The following is a 12,520-nucleotide window of genomic DNA, read 5'->3' as shown; positions in this document are numbered from 1 at the left end:
CTGTCCCCTGGAGAGATTTCCTTTTCAGTGGCAAAAAAACCCCCTGTGATGCTTCACCTTCATCACAGTAGTTTACAGCCCAGCATAGAAAAGTGAACCCCAGCCAGTCRTTTTGTGTTCAGGAGCAGACAACCCAATCTGCAGGGTGAACAGCCACAGGGCATGGGGTGAGCCCTGCGTGGGGGAGTCACCACTGCAGCTGCCAGTATGAGCGCAACAGGGACTGCCTTCAGCATCGAATTGCAAGGATGGGAAGTTTTGAAACTTGTTAGGTGTCTTGAAAGGAAAAAATACAAACAAACAAACCATAGCTGCTCTACACACCTTGAAAGTCATGAAAATGCCAACACTGTATGAACAGAATATAGTTTTTTGCATGTCACTTCTGTATTTGCAGTAGTTTTTGCAAACAGTCACAGTCACTGAGGGGTGGGCAATCAAGCTTGAGTGAAGTAAGAACTGATCCATGCTTTGACATTCTTTGAACCGAATATGAGAAGATTCGTGGTTTGGGGGTTTTGTTGTCTTTGGGGGGGTTAGGAGASAGAAGACTCAAAATTGTCTTCCTCATTCTTTCTCAAATACTTGAATGTTATCTTTTTTTTCTGTTGATTCTTGAGAGAGTCTTGAGCTTGACAGCTGTTCTTTCAAGTTTCCTAGTCTGGACAGTCAGAAGAACTTTCGACAGCTAACTTTTTTGTTAAGTGTTTTAAAGGCCCTTGGTAAACTTTGAAATTCCTTGTTATCTTTTAGAATGTTATTTCTAATAACAAAGTGCATAAATCACAAAAACAAAACAGCCTATTAAAACCAGCATTTACTACTTACTGCTTATTGTAGTGCTCTTGGCTTGCATAAGCGAAATGGTAGAAAATAATTAAGTAGTCAATCTTGCATAAGAAGAAGAAACAACCTTTTAAGTTTCTTGTAAAAGGTGGCAGAACTTAAGTTGTAGTAATTTGTTAGGGTCTAAAGCTGTCGTTAACTTAAGCTCTTGGCAAATGAAAGGGGAGAAGAAGTAGAGTATTTGTCTATCTTTTGTAAGATTCATTAGATATTTCTTTTCTTATATCTGTATTTTGCAAATAATTTCCTAGCTGTGTGAAACCTCTTTAATTAGCAGGATGAAGTGTACTTAAAAAAAAAAAAAAAAAAACTCTCTGTGCCTTTAAAATTCTGGCTTTGTTCCATTTAGAATTTCTCATATGTTCAGTCTGCTCTGCATTGACAAATACAGGCGAGACATGCAGCCTTTACTTGCAGCAGATTTGTCAGTGCAGGTCGCTTGCTTATTACAGATTTATCTGTCCATTTCTCTTAGAGTTCATTAATCCGTCAGCATGACACAATCCTTCCAAAGAGGTGGTGCCAAATGTTACAGTAGCATGCCAGCACAAACCTGCATAGCATTTATTTTTCCAGAGATTAAATAAGATCACTTTCTTGCCATCTAATATTTATGCCCAGCACAGTCAAAATTCACCATTTTTTTTTAATAGAATGGCTGTTCAGAAGTATTGTATGAAAACTTAGTTCAGGCTTGGCATTCTTACTGCATGACCCTCTGCTCTGCAGCACTTTGCTTCAGAAGAGTGCTGGTGAGGAAAGCAGGGAGTAAGCATGACAGGGAGGGAAAGCTCAGTGTGCAGGACTCCAGTGGCATTTAAGGTTGAGCTTTGGAGCTGTTTAAGAACTACTGCTGCTCATGAACGCTTGGCCTGGCGGCATGTCAGAGCTATTAACCTTGGAACAACATACCCTTAAAGAGAATGTGTGTGTGTGTTTTTCTTTTTCTTTTTTCTTTTTTTTAATTTTTATTTTTTTTGCTTTTCAAGACAATACTTCATAAACTTAATTTATGGGAAGAGAAGAGGCTTAGGCTTGAAGTGTGGGGCTTCCACAGTTCCGGCAGATATATAAAAATAGCAAGGAATGCAGAGAGTCCTGGAGAATCTCCATATCCCATTTTGGCTGCTTGAAGCTTTCAAAGCCTCGTAACCCTGCAGCTGGAGCAGGCCTGCTGCTAGAGTTTGCAGCTGCATACCCAGATCACTGTGAACATCTTCAGACCACTTAAGCCATGTTATCTTATTTTGTCATGATTCCAGAGTATGGATTGTTCCTTTGTAAACTATTTGTTAAGAACAAAAATAAAAAAAACCACACACACTTACACTTAATGTTATGCTTATGCTTACCTGCAAGCATCTGGGACTTCAGTTTCATATGCAGTATTTCCTGTATTCAGAAAATCTCTCTCTCTCTCTCTTTTTTTTTTTTTTTTWAACACCACAGCATATCACCTTAAAAGCTCAGTTTAGATGGTGATGGTATTTAATAAAGCAGAGTCTAAAATACAAGTGTTGTTTACCTGTCACTGAGACAGATTAAAACAGTCCTATATTAATTTTAGGCCTTGCCTAACAATAAGCAACTGCTTGATTTCAGCTGAAGATGCAAAATTTTTTGTCACTTCTGTCCTGGCATTGACAGAACTATTGGATTTTTGCCAGAGAAACACAGCACAACAAAATGTATGAAGGAGGATACATTTAAAAATAATAACAATAATAATAGCAACAGCAAAACAATGAACATCAGTTAAAAGTTTTTATGGGTCTGGTTCTTCACTCTTTGTGGCCTGTCCTCTTTAAATAAATGAAGTAGTATCTGGGGCATCCTACTGGTCAGGTACTCCAGGTTCTTGACAAGTTTAGAATAGATGTGCTTATATAAAGACTTTGAAGTTGAGTGAATACAATTACAGAAATGCCTTTTACATAAGATTTCTAAATGCAGTCTTAAGCTCCTAGGAATAGGTTAACAGAGGAGAATCAATATATTAGATGAGTGTCACCTGTGCTGCTAGCTATRTTGTTATTGTGTCAGCATTTCCATTATAAATTCTTGCTTTCAAGGGTTTATAACTCTGCCATTAAAATTCACTGCAGACTGAAACTTGGCACATAAAGATTAAGTCTGGAGCAAACTTTTTTCTCCTCTCTTTAAAATAATTTTCAAGAATGCAATGAAAACCTTTAGTCCAGTGATTAAGGAGGGCAGTATTATTACAATTAGAAAATAACCCTACTTTATTTTGCATTTTTGTCTACAGTGTGGACTAACAGCTTTAAGTGTTCTATAAAAGGAGCTTGAATGGGCTATTGGGGGAGGGGGAGGAGGGAAGCGAAACACCCCCTTGATAATGCCTTCACAGTACTCTTAGACTGGATTTCAGCAGGCCATTTATCATGCAGCTTTATTGCTGTGAGATAAATGCCTAGAAAATGTTCATGCATTAAGCCAATTGAATGTAGATCATTGCGTTTTAAGAAAAATAACAGAGCAAAGGAGACTATTCCAGGCTCTTGAGTGCAGGACACTGGTCTAAAAATAGTTCAGCTGAGCTGAGCAGGATGGGACTTCTCYCCATGTGGGGGGCCACTAAGAAGGTAGGTTGTGGGCACCTCAGCTCTTTCTGTGATCCCTGGAAGAAGTATTTGCAGGTGGTGACCYGCAGTAGATGGGCTGTGTTGCCCAGTGGAGGTGCTCATCTGTCTTCACTGGTGAGAATCTTCGCTTCTAGGTAGATGAAGCTCAGGCAAGTAATATCCTGTTTTTAATGAGGTAATTTAGGTCACCCAGCAACCACCCAGTGTGGGGCAAATTTCTCCTGTCTAATCGCCAGTGGGCAAGTATCTATCCACAGAGCCAACTATCAGAGTGCTTGATTATTAATTGGCACTTTTTTTGTTGTCAGCCCTTGTAGAGAAGCCTTAATGGAAAGACAGCCAGTTCCTTTCATTAAAATCAAATGGCAGCATTTAGGTTATGGCAGTATCTGGAAGTTAATCTTGTAACTGTTCTCAAGTAAACCAATACTTGTGTTGCTAATCTTGCATATCTTGCCAGTTTGGGTTTCATACGTTAAGTAAAAAAAGGCAGACAGAAAAGGTGTTGGAAGGAAAAGAGATTAAAAAGAAAAAGCACTTARTGACAAAAGCAGATGTCTTGATCTGTCATAGTAACTTACCTTTAAAGATCTACTATATATTGACTAATACAGGAAATGAAAAGGGTCAAAAATTTGAGACTCAGCATATGTATCTGTTGATTACAATAACAAAACATTGATTTGGATGGGATCCAGGAAATAAATTGACTAGAAAAATTGCCAGTGTTTCCTAATATAGGACCAAATTCTAGTAACTGATACTCTCTTTTTTTTTTTTTTGGAGGTTAGGCTGAACAGCGAATCTGTGTGCCCAAGTCTATTGAAGGTGACTGACTTATGAGGGTGAGACAAATGAGCAGGACATTGGCCCAYGGCTTGTCATGGTGTGGAGGGTGGTAGTGGAGACGGGTTTGTAGCAAGAAAAGCTAGTGCTTATTTTGCCAGAAGCCAGCTGCGYGAACGATGGCCGTGCCACACTAGCAGGGCCAGCCACCAAGTCACTYGTTCCAGCGCAGCAGAGCTTTGGGCAGCCGGGTGAGTCACGGAGGGAGGCAGCAGCCGTGCGGAGAACAACGGGAGGGTTTGAGCCATCTGTCGGCATCGGTCTGAGCCACGAGGCCTGGCCGGAATGAGGGACCGGCCGACAGGGTTTCCTCGTCTGCAGCGTCCACGCAACGGCACCTCTTCTTCTAGGGGCCTCGTCTGGCTCGCTCGTAGTTAGCGCGATCAAAAGCTTGGTGAGGAATGCGCGTTACCAATTTCTAGGAAAGTAGTGCCAGAGCGTGTTCGTACTCCTGAACTGGAATTGTCATGGAGAGCCTCAGGCTGCTGGCACRCTTCCCTGAGGATTTGCCAGCTCACAAGCAGTAGCTGTCAGTCAGGGAGCAGTTATGAATAAACAGCTGGGTAAATTGCGCTCCCCCCCTCAATTCTGATACTGTATCATATGCCCTCAAATTGGTATAGCTAATATTAGGAAATGATTGGGTAAAAGGATGAAAAGATTTATTAATGCTTTTAAATGACCTTCAAACATCTTTTTGTAAAGATGGGAATAAAGTCATTTTTACTAATGTTTTCCATTTCTTCTGCTCTCGTACAGTCTTGCCCTTTCTCCTCTGGCAGAGTGCTAGTGAAGTTATGACCACTTTCCCTTTGCTGTGCTGGTATCTTAAGGGTGYGTATGAGAGAGGGAGAGAGCTCGGCTTGGTGATAGAATCTTATTTTACCAAGTGATCCAAATCGGATTATCTTAGAGGCATTTTCAGTAGAAGTTTACAGAAGCTGCTTCAGAACAGCAGAAACAAGAGCTGAAACCCTGCCCTAGGAGTGTGTAACTAGCAATAATAACGAGCATGATTCTTCATTCTTTCCAGCGTTGGAGGAACTACCCAGCCTTATGGCCAGGCTTCCTGTCTCTTCTGAGAGGTTGTTCAGGAAATGGCAAAATGCACAAAAAGGGTCTTTGTCATTGAAAAAGTTTGTTATTGTGCAGCTGAAGTACAGCTGTTACATATTTCCTTACTTAAATTTGGTCCCTTCCTGAGATTTCAGTCTTCTAATTATTCTGCCCAGGTCACTGGTCTGTAGYAGCCATACTTAGTGTATTACAAAAGGTTTTTCTTGTCTCCTAAAGACTGAAGATCCTTTCTGTTCCTTCCTCTGCTCCACCAAATATTGACTAATGTTTTTCTGTTGAAGTAAAAGTAAAATGTGGAAACTGGAAGATTTTACGGAGAAGGCTGCATGTATAAGGGAGATCATTGTTTGTGTTTCAGACATTTCTGAGAACTTCAGAGTTTGCTCACTCTCAAAGAATACCCCAAGTCCTCCCAAAGTCAGGGWGACCATACCCTTTCTATTGGAGGATGTCTTGTCTCATGGCTATAATGACTATATTAGCTAAAGTCATGTGTTCCAGCTAGCTATTAACTAAGTTTGTTTCATTTTTAGATAATGGTAGTCCAGATCTTCTAGTCTTAATTTACTAAGTATATTGGTGATTTGTAAATGCTTTTAACAGTTGTTGTGGAGGAAGCTCCTCTAATTAGTAAGACAAAGAATGAAAAGTATATTTCTTTTTCTTCTGAAGGTCTTGTCATTCTGGTCACCTATAAAGATTAGGGCTATAGTTTTCTTGCTATTCACCTTTCAGATAATGGTGTATGCAGATCATTCAATCATAAGAAAATTCTGGGTCCAGACATAATGGTAGTTTCTGTGTGAGGGATATTATGAAATTTAATGCACYATCGTCTGTAAGTTAGTATAAAATAAAAATAATTACAAAACTGAGAGATAAAAGCCATTGCTCTTGGGCTTTAAGCTGTTTTTATTTCTAAGGGCATAATGAACACAGTTTGGATCACTGATTTTTTTTCTCTTTTGAACAAACACAAAAGCTGGATGTTTATTGACTGATAGTGGTTGGCAGTGCACAAAATAGTTCTTGCAGWTTTTGTGATTTGGTTCTACATTTTTTTAGACACTGAGAACAAGAAAAGATAGAGCGTAGTGTATTGAGTGTGGTGAGAACAGTATCTCTGGATAATGTTCTCTGATCTCCCAAACAGTCTTGATCTTTTAGCTTTAGCTCCTCCTTGTAAGAGTAGACCTTGTTGTTAAAGCATCCCCCTGAGATGAGCTAGTACCTATTTAGGGGGTAGCTGAGCTCTTTGGAAGTACAGCCCTTCATGGAAAGCAGGCTTATAGTGTATTTCATTGTGACTTTAGAAACAGTTTCTCCTCTTTGGGCAAACTTCTATGCCATATCAGATACCTGAAATCTCCCTATAATGGGAGTTAGACTACAACTGTAGGGCTCTGACCTGACATGCATTTTTTCTTCCTACAGCTTCATTTGTAAAAGTGTTCCTAACTATTCTATAAGGAGTCTGTAGAGTGCAGAGTGGCCATCAGATTTGCAGGYAGGTGATTTTTCTGATTTTTCTGTATCTTTATCCATGAATAGTTCCCACAAGGAATACATAGARAAAATTTTGAAAGAAGTTGGAATTTCCTTTCCTGCAGCAGTAAGCTATCTTGGTGAGCTATAATGTAGGCCACTGAAGTAGCAGAGAATGTCTTGGAGAAAAGAAAGCAAGTGGAAGTTTGCATAAACTATACATGTTTTTAGTTATCATATGATGCAATTTACTTGTCATGGTTTTAGACAACTGTACTCTAGAATAATACATATATTATCATTGCTGGACAATAGACATATCTGAATAAAAAGTAGTAAGCAGCAGAGCTAACTCGCCAGGCTTTAGCTCTGAGTCATAGAGTGCAAGTAAAATCAGCTGGTTTTGATTAAATGGCAATGGGGTACAGTAGTGGTCAATGAAAACTTTGTTTTCACATTACATGGCCTGCCTTTTAAGTCTGCTTGTTAGTTTTGTATTTATATTGCAGCCTCTACTCCTTTGAGCCGTGTTAATTACAAGGTGGTGCACAATGTAATCAAAATGCTCATACATAGGTTTCGCWCAAGGAGAGAAATGATACCTCTCAAAGTGCTTGGAGGAAATATTTTGAAGTTAGCTTTGGCCACTTGTACTTTTTTTTCCTTCAAACTGGGCTCAGTCTGTTAGTGAGAACAGAGCATCGCTTTGCGAGGTGTCAGTTTAGCTCCAAGCCAGCACGTTGAGCTCGGCTCATGCTTGTTTCCAGCCAAGTCTGTCTGCAACATATTGCCAAGCTTGTTTTGTGATGCAGCTTCAGAAACCCTGCTCTTATGGTAAAGGCTAGAAGGTTGGAAAAAGAGACTGTAGCTAGGCTTTGTATACCTGGGAAGATGCATCTGTGTGTGTCTATGCACATGCGTTTGTATTTGCATGTGCCATAGGATGCTGAGTCTTGGGGGGCTGGGATGCATTTATGGAAAAGGATTGTGGCAGGGTTTTTTGTCGCTTGACCACAAGAGGCTTCACAGTTTTTATTTTGGAAAGAATGCTATTGCTAACCTGGGAGAAAACCTCTACATTGCCCTTGTCACATGGGTTGTTTTGCCAGAGCAGCAAATTGCTGAAGGACCAGCCTGCAGTGACAGCAGGTTCAGCTGCATGTGGGCTCTGACAATTACAGATGTGAAAGTTGCTTGCCCTTTGCTCTGCACCTCGGGCCAGCTGTGAAAGCCTGGCTGTTCGAGTGGGGAGCCACGACCTTCTGTGATGGGCCTGAACTGCTCACACTGCACCTGCCTAGGATTAGGTGTCATGTCAGTGAGCCACAGGCTCCCTTGCTTTGTCTTATTTTTTCTTTCTTTTTAAAAAAMCCCCAACAGCCCTYCAAGACATTGGAGGAGATGTTGGAGGAAGCAGTATAGTACTTCATTTATTCAGACAGTTTAAAATACCTAGGTGGAAATAACAATTGCCTTCATTTGTTCAGGAACAACAAAAGCCTTGACCCAGTGTTTGACCCTACATGCTTTCCTTTCTCTTGTTTCTGCATCTTACAGCCAAGGAAGAGCTGCGCTGAAGCTCTGTGCTGCCTACAGGCTTTCAGGAAACAGGGCCACGTAGTTCCAGCCATCCTCCCCCCTTTCCACTTATTGTTTCAGGATTTGTCAGAGAACACAGAGAACATGCTGAGATGAGGTTGCTTGTTTTCTTCTTCTTCTTGTTTTTTTTTTTCCCCCCTCTTTTTTTTTGGTCAGGTCTGGGGCTGAATGGAAGCTGTTGCTTTATTTAGATGGTAGCGGGGAAGAAAAACACAGCTTAGAGCTAACACCCTCCTGGTGTTTATCCATAAATATGGAATAGTGTAAGAACACCAGACGCCTGTGGAGCAYGCTGATTGGCTGCTGCTGATGTCATGCTGATGTCACTCTACCCAGTAAAGGAGCAGATCAGCTTTCCTTGTCCGTGTGCTTAAATTCCAGTTCATAACAGCACGTTTTGGGGGCATTGTGACACTTCTCAGGTGGCGGAGGACATTTAGGCCTTGGCCCAAGTCTGGCAATGTTATGTGTCACCATGCATAAACATGTGCGTGGGTATGCTTTCCTCTTTCTCTCTCTTTTTTTCTTTTTTTAAACACTTGTATGTGAGCAAGTTGACATTTCTCTGAATTAAATGGTACTGAAATAGGTGGGAGACCCAAGCTAGCATTTAAGCCTCACATGGCATATTGCAAATTTAGAGAACAGGAGTGTGCATTTGGTAGGATAGATAAGGATGAGYAGAAAGGAAAAAAAATGGTAGTTTTGTAGAAATAATCATGTTCCAAGCAATTTACTCCCCCCTTAAATCAAGGGCAAAGTATGAGTTCTGCGGGTTTTTTTCCACCTAGTGCTGGTGTATTTTAAGAYTATGAATGGGTTGCAAGGTTGTCTAATATTGCATGGTATGCATATGAAGTAACTCAGTATTTCTAGCACTCTTAAGTGGAAATACTTGAGGAAGTGATTGTCTTCTAAAAATAAAGGAAGGAAAGGGGAGATGGACCTCTTGAATTTGGGGATAAGTTGGATTACTTTACCTTCCAAGGGTTTTGCACATATCTAGCAGTAAGGTTGTATTTTACTGAAAGTTGGGAAACGTTTTTTAAACAGAATCTTTCTTTTAAGCAATATGAATTTGCCTGTATAAATAGAAACATATTGGAAAAGTTTTATTGTAACATTTCTCTTCACTTTCTTTAGAATAAAACCTCATTTTCTGTAATCCATCTCTGTCACTTGACTGGAAGTGACTCAAGCTGATTTGGCAGACCTTTTTGTATATTTGTTGGAGCTGTATTTCCAAACACCTGAAAAATCACTACTGTCACAATTCACTTGACTATTCAGGGATATTATGAATACTATAATTTTACAAAATACTGTTTAGGATTAGCAAAATTAAGTAAACTGACTACTTTAGAAGCATTTTGTTTAGTGTTAGATCACCTCTGTCCAGATTCTTCCAAATTTTAATTGGCCAGTAGTCCATAAATTTGCTGATTCAAAAGGAAGAAAAAAATCATAATTGCGAAATGCAGTGGGCTCATAGGAGATATTTCTGAATTCCAGGTTAGATCCGCCCTCTGACAGGCTGTAAGTAGGTGTGAGCTCAAACGCAAACTGATCTAAACATGTATAAGAAGTTCACAGGCAGACTTTTGCAGGTGGTGACTTGGAGAAGGTTAGCAACCTAAATCAGTAGTGTTGCGTATTCCATCCACGAGCRAAGGCATTGCTCTGCTGCGCCGCCTCCTGCTGTTTGATCTTGTGAAAGCTGTTTCAGACTGAACAAGAAAGGCTATCACTCACTATCAGGCCGCTTAATCCCACGCAGGTGCAGTTTGAGGAACTGTACAGGCCCTCAAGGTCGTTCTGGCTGCGAAGCCAGGCAAACCCTGGCTTTTGCAGATGGCCTGAGTAGGAGGAGCAATGTTCCATAATGTTTTACATCTGTAGCTTCCATACTTCTCTCTGCTATCTCCTCCCTTTTTATTTTTTTTCCTCCCCTCTATATTTTTTTACAAGGCTTTCATATAGCAGCTCTGGATGCAGAAATAAATATTGCATTGAAACCAAGCACTTCAAAAGAGTAGTTTTTACTTTTCATTCAAAAACCGTAGGCAACTGAAAGGAAATTGTGGAAAAGTAGACATCTTTTCATTGATGTTGGTGGTCTACCTGAAGCTAGTTCTTATTTACTTCCTCTCTCTATGCTTTTGTGATTAAGCCTGCTTATTAAAAAAATATATATATGTCAAAAGCAGGATGTTACACCTGGCTGCTTCTCTGCTCCAAATACAGCACTTAAGATGGCTTAAGATAGGGTTTGCCAGACCCCACTACCTCATTCCAGTCCAAGTGATCCATTCACGCCCTGTCCTGGCCTTGCAAGCTACTTTCTTCACCTCTGAGATGCTGTTTTTGTTATGATGCCATTATGGTTCTATGAACTGTTGAATTGCCATGTCTCCTTCACCCTCCCTTAAAAACCCAGGGCACAGCCTTCTCAAGATTATTGTAGGAGAAGAGACTTCTGACAGAGATAATTTAGGAAGTGTTGTCAAGGGAAGCAGATGAGCTGTGATTAAAGTGAGTCTGGGCACTGAATAAAAGATCCATAAAATCCTAAAAGTTCTAACCAAGTACGACTTTGGAGAGAGCTGGATGGGGCTCGGAGGGGAGAATTCCCGACCTCAGTCAGCTGTGAAGATCTGCTGCTTCCCTTGTGGCTTGGGACTGGAGCACCGAATCCACAATTACACTGTGAACACCAGCACTGGCCTATATTTAGGAGACAGCACTTTGTGGTAAAAAGCTACATATGGCATATGAGCACCCACTTATGAACTAAAAATACACTCTGCAGCCCGGTTTGCCTTGAATGAAGTCATACTTGGGGCTGCAATGCTAAAACAGCATTTGGTTTCCCCTGCCCAACTTTCTCTGAGTTTTTCTTTCTTTCTTCCCCCCCCCCCCCCCCCCCCCCTTTCTCCCTCCTCCCCTTCCTGGACTTTTCTTCTACAGTGAAAAATTGCAGACTCAGATTTTCAGCATGTGACTGTCTGCACAGCAGGCCATATGCAGTGGGTACATCAGCCTAGGAAGAATGAGTGTGAATTTCTCTATGGCAGGGGAAGGAGACGCTTTTGTTGGTTGTTTATTTTTTAATCCAAAAACATCTTTTTCCTTTTCCAAACTCCATAAGTAGTTCTGCTCCCTAACTGTATGCATTACTGGGGAGGAGGAGGATGCAGCTGTGCTTGCCATTTTTCATTCCTCATGAGCTGAGGAACATCCGAAGAGTAAAACTAAAAAGTGTATCCTAGGATCTTTCTTTAAAGAGGAAGATTGTCCCCCTCAATAGAGCTATTGCTGGTAGTCTTGGGAATTATGTAAAATTTAATGGAAGCATTTAAACTAGTCCCTCAGCAAGGATAATGTTTACTCTGCTTCCTAAAATGTGAGCCCAATGCAGTGAGCAAATGCTCCATTCCTTCCTGAAGGATGCATGGGCTGCTTTGCAGCAGAGCAAGTGTGTGTAAAAGSAGCTAGGGATCAGTACCCAGTAAGGGGAACTCAGCTGTGCCAACTGGGGTTATTTGTCAGCAGGTCCAGTGACTTAGGTTAGGTAGAAAAATGTTGATGACTGCAACTACCTCTGGGGCTTTTCTTTCTGAAYCTCTTGGCTCTGAAATTCAGGAGGAAAATAAAAATGGGTTGAGAGAGAAGATGGTCCTGAGATAAGGCAATGCATCTTCTCCATAGGAGATGGAAAGCCCCACGTGGCACCACGTGTTGGGCAGCACCAGCCTCTCTGGCCTGGCTGCACTGTGGGATCGGCAGCGCTGCTGCCCTGAGCACCTGGGGATGGTCAGAGCCTGCGCTCATGAAGGGAGGGTGGAAACCTGCCAGGCCTGGATGGATAGGAAAGACTTAAGATATCAATTAATCTATCTGGTTAACAGTGAAGTATTGTATTTTCTTCTTTTGAAGAAGCATCAGACTGTGTTACATACCTTGAATCTTAACTGTAAAACTACTGTTGGACAATGTTACCTTATTATTCCAGCTACCATCCTTCAGGGATTTTTCTGTCAAGAGGCCTGAAAGCAGTGTCT

General features: G+C 41.0%; 1 long non-coding RNA gene across 5 annotated transcripts in view; it reads left to right on the top strand.

Annotated features, from left to right (window-relative positions):
• The window catches only part of LOC146593005 (uncharacterized), a 254,796-nt gene that overhangs the window by 98,173 nt on the left and 144,103 nt on the right, over positions 1–12,520 (top strand). The window lies entirely within an intron of this gene.

The sequence above is a fragment of the Rhea americana genome, unplaced genomic scaffold (genome assembly GCF_003343005.1).
Source record: "Rhea americana isolate MKP2758 unplaced genomic scaffold, rheAme1 scaffold_31, whole genome shotgun sequence".
Classification (NCBI taxonomy): Eukaryota; Metazoa; Chordata; class Aves; order Rheiformes; family Rheidae; genus Rhea; species Rhea americana.
This window is presented reverse-complemented; position numbering and strand designations above follow the sequence as displayed.